Source organism: Oryctolagus cuniculus, chromosome 1 (genome assembly GCF_051225735.1).
Source record: "Oryctolagus cuniculus isolate XC-2025 breed Fujian yellow rabbit chromosome 1, ASM5122573v1, whole genome shotgun sequence".
NCBI lineage: Eukaryota > Metazoa > Chordata > Mammalia > Lagomorpha > Leporidae > Oryctolagus > Oryctolagus cuniculus.
Window position 1 is genome coordinate 52,250,271 of NC_142867.1, and position 13,016 is coordinate 52,263,286.

General features: G+C 49.3%; 1 protein-coding gene and 1 pseudogene across 2 annotated transcripts in view; one reads left to right on the forward strand and one right to left on the reverse strand.

Annotated features, from left to right (window-relative positions):
* Positions 1–13,016, reverse strand: part of SPON1 (spondin 1) — a 316,174-nt gene that overhangs the window by 261,214 nt on the left and 41,944 nt on the right. The window lies entirely within an intron of this gene.
* LOC149128395 (U2 spliceosomal RNA) lies at positions 10,591–10,685 on the forward strand (annotated as a pseudogene).

Here is a 13,016-nt window from a genome sequence, read left to right on the forward strand (position 1 = left end):
AAACTTAGTAAGTGTCCCCATAAATACTATCCACAAAGAAAGGAAATTCCTGTGGTATCACCTGCAAGGTGTCAGAGTCCTCTCCCTCTCCCTTCCTTTCCCTCCCTTGCAAAGGAATAGGGGAAAAAAGACAAAAACAGGGCCTGGAGCTGTGCCTTACCAATAAGCCACCTATATCCCACATTGAAGCATCTGGGTTTGATTCCTAACTTCAGCTCCTGACTGCAGTTTCCCAAGTAGTTGGGCTTCTGCCTCCTATATGGGAGGCCTGGATTGAGTTTCTGGCTCCTGTCTCTGGTCCTTGGTCCACCCCAGCTTTGTGGGCATTTGGGGAGTGAACCAGCAAATGGAAACACACACACACACTCTCTCTCTGTGCCTTGTGGAAAAAAAAAAAGTAAAGAAATGAAACAGGTTCATGATTGGATGCCTCTGGAGAGTAAGTCATCAACCACCCAGCCCTCTGTGACTACCTGAGAAGGAAAGGCACTGCCTGGCACTCCAGACATCCTCCTGGAGTTCTGGGAGCACAGCCCTCTCCCCAGCCTGCTATGAGCAAGTCAGCTAGGGCCGGCGAAGCCAAAGCTGACTGACCTAGGGCCTGGATATCGCCTCAGAGGCATCCCCAGGACCCTGAAAGCCAACACACTGCACACGCACCACAGGCTGCTTCACTCCCAGCAAGGGAGTGGCCAAAGAACCCGCGCGCAAGCACATGGAGGTATTCCAATAGACGCCTGTGCTTGGCAGTGGACACACAAAGTTTCATGACTGAGTTTAGACTTATCCTTAGTTACAAATGTCAATCAAGTCTCTGGAATATCAATTCACAAATTATCAAAAAAAACTTCAGCATGTTTATATTATTCCTTAATACAGCAAATCCACTTCTGGGGAACCGCCTTCATGAAGTGATTGAAGCACAAAGGAAACTCTCTTGTTGCTATGGTTTGAATGTCCCTCAGAATTCATGCGTCCACCTCCAATGTGATAGTATTGAGGGCGGGACCTTTCAGCAGTAGTGATTATAAGTCATGAAGATGGAGCCCAAATTGTGGGATTAGTGACCTTGCAAAAGGGCTTGAAGGGGCAAGTTTGTCCGTTCTGTCCCTTCCACCACGTGAGAGCTCAGACTTTGTCTCCTCTGTTCCCAGGGTGCCATCTTGGAAGCAGAGAGTAGTGTGCAGCAGACAAAGAACTGGTTGGCCTTTGGAACTCTGAGAAATAAGCTTCTATTGTTTATGAGTGCCCTGATCTATGGAACACTCATGTTTCCTCATAATGATGTTCCAGCCAACAGCAGGCCAAACATACAATGGTGGTCCCAGAAGCTTCTAGTGCCCAGTGATGCTGTAGCCCTCTGGTTTGTGTAAGGATACCTTGTGGTATTTGCACAATGACAAAACCTCAGAATATATGTGATTCATGGGGGTGTTTTGTTAGCGCAGCACAAACCAAGACAGAGATTTTTTTGAGTATTTACACTAGTGAAAGACAACAAATTACTCAGGAAATAATCCTTGAATCACATTTCACTAGGGAGAGGTTAGGAGGATGATTTATGTCCATTAAAAACAATGTCTGCATAGAATTCTGCTTCTAAGATTTATTCTCTAGATATATAAGAGGACTTCCAAAAGTTCATGGAAAAATATAATTAAAAGTAGGTTTATTTTGGTGCAACAAGATTTTTAAATCCATGCATAACTTGTTCATTATACACATTTTCCATGAATTTTTCAAGTTCCCTCATCCAATTGAGTGTGCATGCACATACACACACACAATTTGTTTGCAAAAGAAACAATAACATCCAGGCAATGAGATTTTTAAAAAATCTTATATACTTCTATATCTTTGTTTAGTGGCAACATAAACTATTTTTTAAAAATTTTATTTATTTATTTGAAAAGCAGAATTAGAGAGAGAGTGGGAGAGACAGAGACAGAGAGAAAGAGATTGCACGAGAGAGAGATCCTCCATCCACTGGTTTACTCCCCAAATAGTCACCATGGCCTGCGCTGGGCCGGGCCAAAGCCAGGAGCTTGGTACTTCATCTGGGTCTCCCACGTGGATACAAGGACACAAGCACTAGTGCCACCTTCCACTGCTTTCCCAGGTGTATTAACAAAGAGCTGGGTCAGAAGTAGAGCAGCCAAGACTTGAAGTGGCATCTATATGTGATGTCCTTGTTGCACACAGTGGCTTAACCCACTATACCACAACTCTGGCCCTGTATATACCATTTTTATGAGTCAATTAATTATTGAAACAGCTATTTCATAACAGCAAAGCCAGCCATCTGCAGAACAAGAGGCACACGTCTGATCAGGTCTCTGGGATACGTTCCTGTGCACAGTGTCCTTCAGCTTATCACAGGCACTATGGCAGGTGTCCCTCCACTTACTCCCAGAGGTGCAGCATACAGGCACACGTGCTTGGCACCCGGATTCCATGCCCTCTGCCATGCACACTGATGCCCCCCTCAGCTCATCATTCTTCCCCCTGCTCCAGCACAGCTCAGAACCCCCTGCTCCCAAACTGCCTATGATCTCCCACAATCAGCCACAATCAACACCAACGATAAAATTTACCACAGTTCCTTGAATCTCAGGTGCAGTGAAATGTAAGACGCACCCATGGTGTAAAAACAGATTATCTGGGGGAGAAGGAATCCTACATTTCATGTGCATATCAATCATAAGATGTATTTAGACTTTTGAAACGCTACAATGGTAGAAATGGGAATTGTAGAACATAAGGAATGCTGCTGTCCCCCTCCCTAGTTGATGGCAGCCCCTCCTCTCCTTCTCCCTGAGGTCTTTTCACACTTACTGATATTCCACTCATTGCTAAGAAGCTACAGCACAGGCGCAGGCTATGAGCCAGGACCCCTTGGTCCACTTAGCTGCAAGCTGAACTGGGATCCGGCAACTTGGGCTGGGAGAGGCACAGGGGACATGCACCTCTCACACAGGGCTTCTTCCCCAACATGAACATGGAATCTTCTCATACCCAGAAGCTTCAGAGGATTAAGCCTTCTTAGATCATGGTGCCTAGCGTGCTTTCTCTTAAGTCCATTGCACTAGAAACAAGCTTTGGCATTCTTTCTCCTCTCTACAAAGCACCCAAGGGGAGACACAGCCCACACATTTTAGCATCATTGCTGTGGGCTTGAGCAAGTAAATAACCCCCTTCTCGTACTATGTTCCTCATAGACTGTGAAGATGAAAGCACATACAGCACCCAGTGTACAGCCTGATATACAGTAGGTGCTCAATACATCTGCTAGGCTGGGTTTCCTTCAATAGTTCAGTAGTTCAGAATGCTCAAATGACAATGTATTCAATAGCTGTGCTACAGCCCCAAGCAGCTTCCCAAACCACACTCAAGCTCTCCATACCTGGAAGATCCACTGGTGAATCAGAGAATTGGGGGAAACAGTTGTCACAAAGCCCCTTCGCTAACCCCACCTCCATCTTTTTTCCAAACAGAATGGCCAAGTTGGATTAACTTGCAGTCTTACTCATAGAGTGCCAATAAAATGACTGATTAGTACTTCTTTGCCAATTGAGTCAGATTTTTAGTCCAAAACACAAATATAGTCATTTTTTTTTTAAATTTCAAAACTAGGATAAAACCTGGCCAAATGGAAGGAGTGAGGTGTGGGTGTAGCTTTGCCAGTCTTGTGTTCCCCGGGCCACCTGCACTAATGACACCGGCAAAGCTAAAAGGAGTTCAGAGCGTAAGAAGGGAAGAGCTTACACTTACTAACTTGCAGCGACAGCCGAGGCACTCGCCGCCGTGGTCAGCATGGGGCTTCTGGGACTGCCTGGGTCCTTTCCCAGCCTGCATCTTATCATGCAGGGGGAGCACAAGCCGAGGTTCAGGCTGGAGCAAACTGATTTAGTAACGTGTGAAATTACATTTGGAAGACGGGCTTGCTGTTAGAAACAGACCCACTGGGAGAAGACGCAAGACATACCAGAGCACAGCCATCAGTGATCCTTCTGCGTGAGGCCAGGCACAGCCTCTTCAGTAAGGCAGCTATGGAAATAGATATGTTTACTATTTCACAGCTAAGGACAAGGGCGTGAAACGTGGCCATCCTTTTGTTCAACCAACAGTTATTAATTTACCACCCAAAACCAGGCCCTGGGGATTCCAAGATGATTAACATGCTTTGCCCTGGAGGGGCTTGCAGCCTGGAAGACAGAGGCAAAGAGGTGCCAACAGAAGGGTGATTCCCCGCCCCCCCAAAAGCCACGGGAGGGGCTTTGAGCTGCATCTGAAAACACGAGTGGGTGTTGCCAGGCTGGTTGACAAACTGCTCCATCACTGTTGCCCCTTAGAAAGCTGCAGGATGGGCAAATGGGCAAGCTTGGCTTGCACTTCTCCACCGCGAGAAAACACTGGGTGCTGGGCAGTTGCTGTCTGAGAGGTCTGAGTCCGAGTCTCACCATGGGCAACGGCCGGTCCCATGCGGGCTCTCAGGAAGCTCCATCTCAGGGACGGCCTCGGCATCCCCATCTTGGTCTTGTGGCTTGGGGTGCAAGGCCAGGGTGGGCATTAGGGTGGACGGTGCCTGTCAGTAGAGCTGGGTCCTCTTGGGCTGCATCGCTGTTGGTACCATGAGTCTTTGCAGCAGTGAGTACCAGGTGCAAGGGGAGAAGCACTCCGTAAGAGGCCTCTGGTAGGCTCCCTGTCAAGCCCTGATTGGCTAGGAAGGGGAGTGGCTGCGGCAGGTCCCACCTGTGACCTGTAAGGCCCTCATGGCTTGGCCCTAACCACTGGACAGTCAGTGGGTGCCCCTCCATCGTGCATTCATCCACAGTTCATTTTCCAGACTCTGCTAAGCTCTTGCCATACGTCATCCACGGCAGCTATAATTTTTGGTTAATAAGAGGCAGAGCCAGCAATCAAATCCCAAGATATATTCCAAAGCCTCTGCTTTGTCGCTCCCTCTCGCCTCCAGACCTCTGCAGGTGCAGCTCTTCTTCTGCCTCCTTCTCCCCTAATTCTCATTTTTTTTTTTTTTTTTTCTGATCCGATGGCAGGAGCCAGGTGCTTCCTCCTGGTCTCCCATGCGGGTGCAGGGCCCAAGCACTTGGGCCATCCTCCACTGCACTCCCTGGCCACAGCAGAGAGCTGGCCTAGAAGAGGGGCAACTGGGACAGAATCCGGTGCCCCGACCGGGACTAGAACCCGGTGTGCCGGCGCCGCAAGGTGGAGGATCAGCCTAGTGAGCTACGGTGCCGGCCCCTAATTCTCATTTGTCCACCAGATTTCTTTCGGAGCTCTGTTCTCAAAGCCTTCTCTCACTCCCTGCCTCTGTGCACCCACCACCTCCTTGATGTCCTCCATCATGCTGCTAGCCTCTCACTGGCTGTTCAGTTTTGGGGTTCCTTGAGATCCTATGCCTCACCAATTCATCCCCAGCACCCACCCCAGTGCCTTGTACACAGGACAAATGCTACCACCCTGAGGGATCTGGTGGAGAAACTGCTTCAGCACCGTGTTGTGACCTTTGGGACCACCAGTCCTGAATTCCTGGCTGGAAGGGAGACACAGACTTGGGCCTGATCTGGGACTAAGTTAGGAGACCAGAGGGCCCCATCCACAGAAGCGATCAGGGTGATACTGGACTCCAGGCAGCATGATGGGCCCTTCCTTGTTCCAGTGTTGCCGGGAGGGATCTGTCTAACATCCGGGCACCTGGGAGGGCTACGCAGTTCACGCCCCAAGAGAGAGGCTGGCAACGGCTCTCCAGGGAGCCACGCCTGTGGTCTGAGAGGGGCCTCCCAGCTCCTCGCACACCGCTTCTGTCTTGCTCTCTAGGAAAGTGAGTCCCTTGGTCTCCAGGGAAATCACTTTCGGTTCCCAGCACCAGGGAAAGAGATGCTAAAGCAGGTTTGTTTCCACAGAAGCAGATGGGGCCACTACAAGAAGGGGGCAGGCCGGACAGCATGGGGGCTGATGCCCTGCCCTGCTGTGGAAACCCCTGGAAGGACCTGGGTGGTGGACTCTGTGCCCCGGTCTTCCAGAAGGTCAAGGGCCTTCATGTGCAGCTTGGGCCACATTTGCCCTTAAAGTTCGCACTCATGTGTGCAAGCCACAGTGAGGGGCATTCTGAAATGTCATGAAAGGAAGCCTTTTTCCCCTTCCTAAAGGCAGATACACGTATTTTGGGTTTTTCTCATGATTCCTGGCTCAAAACTCCCAAGGTCTTGTTCTTTCCTAGGCGACCAGAGTAAGGCTGGGGCACGGTTGGCCTCAGAAGCCCACATCAGAGTCCCAATCTCTGACCTTCTCCTGCCCTCCTTCTACCTGTTCTGTTTTCTCCCCCAAGGCAGGCCATGGACACTGCTGCTTCTCTTCCCCAAGGCCAGTCATAGAAACTAATAGTACACCCAGTGTCCCTACCTCTCTATCTGGAGCTGCCCATAAAGAAATTCTCCCATCTACCTTGTCTGATAACGGATCATAAGATCACTACATTAGGAGGGCCCTGCCGCTCCCCAGGAGGAAGGTGGTGGTGGGGGATGGAAGGATCCGGACAGACACTCCCTGCGGCTCCCCCTGCCCTGCAGCGGAGTCTCAGTCAAAACCCTGAGGCCCGGGCTGGGGGAGCTCGGGCAGCCAAAGGCGTGGGGCCTGTGGGAGGGGACAAGGACTCGACCCTGGGGTCTGGAGGTGACCTGCCCAGCTCCACAGGACGGAGGTCCCCACGCTGGGACCTGTCCAGCCTGCGTGCTCTGTGTCTTCCATCCGGCTACTTATCGGAGGTCGTTAAATACCCTCTTCTCACCCACTCATCGCCCCGCCTCCTTGAGGCCTGTGCATTGCTTGGCAGAGTAAGCGAGGCCGTAGAGAGCGCCGTGGGAACCTCCGTGTGTAGCCAGTGGGCAAGGCGCCCCCGCGGCCCAGGCTCGTCACTGGGTCTGACATGGGGCTGCCTCATCTGAATCCTCAGCCTATGGGAGGGGACTCCAGAACTGAATTGGAGGCGTCCTAGTCTCTGCTGCGGAACTGCCTGCCTGCTTCCTGTGAAACCCTCACCTATTTTGGGATCACAGAAGGGGTCTGTGTTGTGAGTGTGAAGTAGGATACATTGACTTGACTGGCTTATGCCTCTGTATACTCACAGCACCAGATTACAAAGAGCCTTGTAAGCCATGTAGAAGAATTTGGGTTCACTTGGGAACAACAGGCCATCGGGATGGTCTTTAAGCAGAGGAATGGAAAATCAAAGAGCAAAGGGTAAGGAGACCATTGAGAGGCCCTGAGAGAAACCCGGGGGCGGACTGAGGCAGAGGGGATCCAGGAGGTAGAAGGTGGCCTTGGAAGCACCAGAAACTTCTGATATGCAAGCCAAGCTTTGCACGTAGATGCACTTCTGATGAGAAGGTGCATTGCTTTCCTTACATTTCAAGAATAAGAGCCACAGTAACTTGTTAAACTGTCACTTGAAAAACTCTTCAACAATTTAGCAAATGCTAGTCCTTGTGACTTCTGCAACTTGAACCGAGAGTGAGAGCTAGTGTGGAAACCAGGTTTTCAGTAGAGTCTAATTTTCTTTCTTCTGAGCTTCTGCAGCGAAACTCAAACCCATGCAGAACAGAGGGCCGGAGGCCTGTCCTGGGACTGGAGGTGCTGCTCAGCTTCGGCTGCCCTGGACTGGAGCCACAGCCTCTGCGCCTTGGTCCTGATCTGTCTTGGTCACCCCCACCACTAGCTAGGAAGATGTAATTGATTCTTAAGGGCTCCTCAATAAAGAGAAGAGGGGGGCACTTGTTGCAAAGAATATTAGGATTTCTTCAAGTTGAGATCTTACCACAATGCCATTTACCAAGGGCATTGTACCCTCTCCTGGCTGGGGCCCAGTTTCCCCTGCAGAAGAAATGCTGAGAGATGACAGGAACATGCTCTCAATCTCCAGACAGGTGAGCTAGAGCAGAGTGACAGTGTGATTTAATGGAAAAGGCACAGGCGCAGGATTCTGATTGCAACTTTATGTCACAGCTGGAAAAGAGAGATCCCAGCGGCTGCCTCCGAGTTTGGGTTGCTGTGAAGAGATAGCAGGTAGTGTGCTGAGTGATGGATGAACACAGAATCGAGTGGTGTTTTCCCTGTGCCTGCGCACACACGCGCCTACACATATTTCATTACGAGGGTGACCTACACGGCCTGTGTCAGCAGGAGTCTTCGTCCTCGCAGGAACTCTTAGCTTTCCCCAGGGACCCCAAACGCTCATGCTATCCCAGCCTCCTCCTCCCCTTCACTCAGCCCCACCCTCTGCCTACACTCATTTCGGCGCTCACCCATATTCCATGGTTATGCCTTTTCTTTCCTAAATGAGTTCCCAGTCTGCTCTTAGTCCCATCTACCCCCTCATCTCCAGACACAAATCCTCCCCCATCTCCAAGCTTTCCCACCTACCATGGTTTCACCAGTCACCTAAGTCTTAACATCCAGCCTGAGCTAACCCAGCTCCCTAAGTGAGAGTAAACTATTCCAGTAAAATCATCAGCTGGGTTCTCTCTCTCTCTCTCTCTCTTTTTTTTTTTTTTTTTTTTTTTTTGACAGGCAGAGTGTACAGTGAGTGAGAGAGACAGAGGAGACAGAAAGAAAGGTCTTCCTTCGCCATTGGTTCACCCTCCAATGGCCGCCGTGGCTGGTGCGCTATGGCTGGCACACCGCGCTGTTCCGAAGGCAGGAGCCAGGTGCTTCTCCTGGTCTCCCATGGGGTGCAGGGCCCAAGCACTTGGGCCATCCTCCACTGCACTCCTGGGCCACAGCAGAGAGCTGGCCTGGAAGAGGGGCAGCCGGGACAGAATCCGGCGCCCCGACTGGGACTAGAACCTGGTGTGCCGGCACCCTAGGCGGAGGATTAGCCTAGTGAGCTGCGGCGCCAGCCCATCAGCTGGGTTCTCTATCATGTGCAAAACTGAGTCACAAGCCCTCTCCCAAGCCTTCTCTTTCTGTATTGGATCCCAGCCCTGCCATTATTCCAGGATTCCTTCACTTATTCCTGTAATACATTTTTATTGAACATCTGTGTGTCCAACAACACACCAAGCACTGGGAATATAATGGGCCCTGTCCTCATTGTTTTTGGTGGGAAAGACGAACATTACTACCGTCTGGATGCTGATGCTCCTGCCTGCCCACCCCAACCCAAATCCACAGGCTGGAACTTAATACAGTGGGACTGTATTGTAAAGTAAGTTGTGAGGGCTCGACCTATCTGAGTAGGATTAGACCCCTTAGAAAGGAGGCTTGAGGGGCCGGCCCTGTGGCTCAGTAGGTTAATCCTCCGCCTGAAGAACCGGCATCCCATATGGCACCGGTTCTAGTCCTGGCTGCTCCTCTTCCGATCCAGCTCTCTGCTATGGCCTGGGAAAGCAGTAGAAGATGGCCCAAGCACTTGGGCCCCTGTACCTGTGTGGGAGACCCAGAAGAAGCTCCCAGCTCCTGGCTTCGGATTGTCTCAGCTCTGGCTGTTGTGGCCATTTGGGGAGTGAACCAGTGGATGGAAGACCCTTCTCACTGTCTCTCCCTCCCACTTTAACTCTACCTCTCAAATAAATAAATAGATAAAATCTATATTAAAAAAAAAAAAGAGGCTTGAGTAAGCTCTCTTGCCCCTCTACCTTGTGAACATGAAGCCAGAAGGTGCCATTTTGAGAAACAGACCCTCTGCACAGAGTATTTTTTGGTACCTTGATCTTGAACTTGCCAGCCTCTGGGACTGTGTGCAATGGATTTCTGTTGTTTATAGATTACCCAGTCTAAAGTGTTTTGTTACAGCAGCCTGAATGCACTAAGACAGGTATTAATTAAATATTCACCAAATGAGAACACCATTATAACTAGGGCATTCCTACAAAAGACATGTGTGCAATGAGAACATAAGGGAGTATATAATGGTGCTAAGGAAAGCTTTTCCAACCTGCAGTATGTGAGCTGAGATCGTCAAGTGAGTAAGCGTTTACTTAGTAGGAAAAGTTGGGTTGGGAATGAGGAGAATGTTCCAACAAGAGGAAAGACATTTATCTACCAGGGCCCTGGGGCAGGAGGCAATTGGAAGTATGCATATTCAGAGCAGACCAGTGTGTCTGCAGCCCAGGGAACAAAGGGCATATGGCATGAGATAAGATGGAGAGATGAGTAGGGGCCAGAACCTGACAGGTCTTTAGGCTGCTAAAGAATTTTTTTTTTCCTGAAATTAGTAGCAAATTATTTGACTATCTTCAACCAGCACATACCAAGCCTCTACTATGTGCTAGGTACTTTTCTAGATGCTAGGGGACACAGGAAAAACAGCTGGGAATAAAACTAAGTCCCTGACCTCCAGGAGCTCACGGACTAGTCAAACACAGCACTGAAGGCTGCTTTGCAGAATCACTGTGGAGTGACAAAGCTGGGTGCAAGAGGTTACTCTGGTTGTCCAGGGTAGACCAGACTAGACTAGGATTAGGCAGAGATGATAGACTAGACTAGACTAAGACTAGGCAGAGAAGGAAAAGAGTTGGTGAAATAGAAAGACACTTAGGAAGTATATTAATAGGACCTAGAAATGGATTGCCCATTGCTTCTTGGCCTTTTGGCTAAGATCAAGTGTAGAAATGCATTGGCCAGGGATGGAGTTTGTTTATTATGAACATTTTTAATAGCTAGTGTTAGGTAGGAAGTCAGATATGAGCTTATGTGTGTGTGACATAAAGGCCTAAAGAAAAGACATCTATGTCCAGCGTATGCATCTGCATCTCAAAGTCATCCCCATAAAGTTTCAGGAGCAGCCCAGTATTCGCATCCTGCCCTGCCCCCTTCTACCCAATAACCTGCCAGGTGGTGTCCCTGCCCCTTCTGCCTGATAATCTTCCAGATGCAGCCCAGTATCTGCATTTCAAATACCCTGTTCGGGACCTGCTCCGGATACAGCCACCAGCTAGGCTTCCTCCTATCTGATACCTTCAGGGGAAAACTCAGATAGGAGCTTCTTAATATTTACATCCATAAAATCCTTTGTTTCAGGAGATGTGTAAAGACAAAGACCCATCTCCTTAAAAACCATGGGCCTCAACCAGAGGACACGCTCAGCTCTCTGCCTCTCTGCTGAGCTGTCCACCTGGCATGCCCAGGTGTAATCTCTCCACTCAACCATGTAACCTCGCTCCTCCCCCCACCCCCAGTCCGAGTGACTGGGCACTCTCCCTCAGGTTCTGTCTGGAGAGGTGCCCATCCATTCTTATGGATGTCCCTTCCCTAATAAACCTTGCTATTATACCTCCCACTACTCTGTCTCACGCCTGAATTCTTTCTTGTGAGAAGACAAGAACCCTGCCATTCACCGGTAACACTAGTATTTTATTTTATTTATTTTTTTGATAGGCAGAGTTAGACAGTGAGAGAGAGAGACAGAGAGAAAGCTCTTCCTTCTGTTGGTTCACCCCCCAAATGGCCGCTATGGCTGGTGCGCTGGTGCTGGTGCGCTGGTGCTGGTGCTTCCTCCTGGTCTCCCATGCGGGTGCAGGTGCATGTGCCCAAGTAATTGGCCCATCCTCCACTGCCCTCCCAGGCCACAGCAGAGAGCTGGACTGGAAGAGGAGCAACTGGGACTAGAACCCAGGGTGCCAGCACTGCAGGCGGAGGATTGGTCTAGTGAGCCATGGCATCAGTCCTAATTGCTAGTATTTAAGGGACATAAATGAAGGAAGAGCCTTAAAACTTGAACAGAAGTAAAGGATCTAATTGAGAAGAAAAGAATTTGGCCTTAGGACAGAGAAGAGAAGCTCCATTATTTTAGATGGAGGAAAAAGAGGAAAGATGTAGGTAGCTTTGTTAACCTGGTAGCAACAAGTTTAGAAGTTCTGGCCCAGATATTTCCTTTTTCCCCTTTTTCTATGAGAGTGATGTGAAAAGAGGTATAGATGGGTCCTAAGTGTAAGGAAATCCGCCTTAGGGAAAGTGGGAGAAAGAAACTTCCAAAGTAATTCAGTCCTATCGCCAAGCAGGTGGAGGGCTCTCAAGGTCAGGGAATGGCTGTGTGTGGTAGGCAGAAAAATGTCCCCCAGAGCATGTTTGCTTGTTATCCTCACAACCTGAGAACATTTCTTTGTATGTCAGGAGATGTAATTAATTTAAGACTTTTTTTTTAAGCTTATTTAGTTGAAAGGCAGAATGACAGAGAGAAAGGGAATAACACACAGAGAGAGATAACTTCCATCTACTGGTTCTTAGCTGGTTCTCTCCCCAAATGCCCACAACAGCCAGGGCTGGGTCAGGCCAAAGCCAGGAGCCAGGAAGTATATCAGGGTCTCCCATATGGATGGCAGGGACCTAACTACTTGACCCATCATCTGCTGTCTGCCAGGATGTGCATGAGCAGTAAGCTGGACCCAACGGAGAGCCAGAATTTGATCCCAGGCACTCTGATACAGAATATAGGAATCCCAAGCCAATGCTCACCCCTGTGTGACACAATGCCTGCTCCTAATTTAAGGATCTTAAGAGGAAGTACTTGGATTATCTAAGTGGACCCTAAATGTGCTTGTGTGTATCCCTGACAGAGAGTAGCAGGTGAGTTTTGAGACAGAGACATGGAGAAGACCATGTTACTGATAGAAACCAGAAGCTGGAAGAGCCAAGGAATGGATTTTCCATTAGAGCCCCCAGAAAGAGTGTAGTCCTGTTGACACCTTGATTTTGGCCCAGTGAAACTAATTTCTAACTTCTGGAACCTTGAACTAGGAGAGGAAAAAAAAAAACAACAAATTTTGTGTGTTCTGTTACAGCAGCCCTGAGAAATGACCAATGCTAATCCACCCATCTGCCTTGGAATGTGACTTTGTCTAGGTGCTGCGCTCAGGTGAAAGCACACAGAAGGAGATTTGGAGCTTTGCCAAATGGGTGTGAGGACTGGGACAAGGAGTTACAGGCTAGGTGCAAGAATGTTTCTAAAATAGTGAGTTTGGATAAGGAAAGAAAGGAAGAGAGCAGAAGGCAGACGTTAG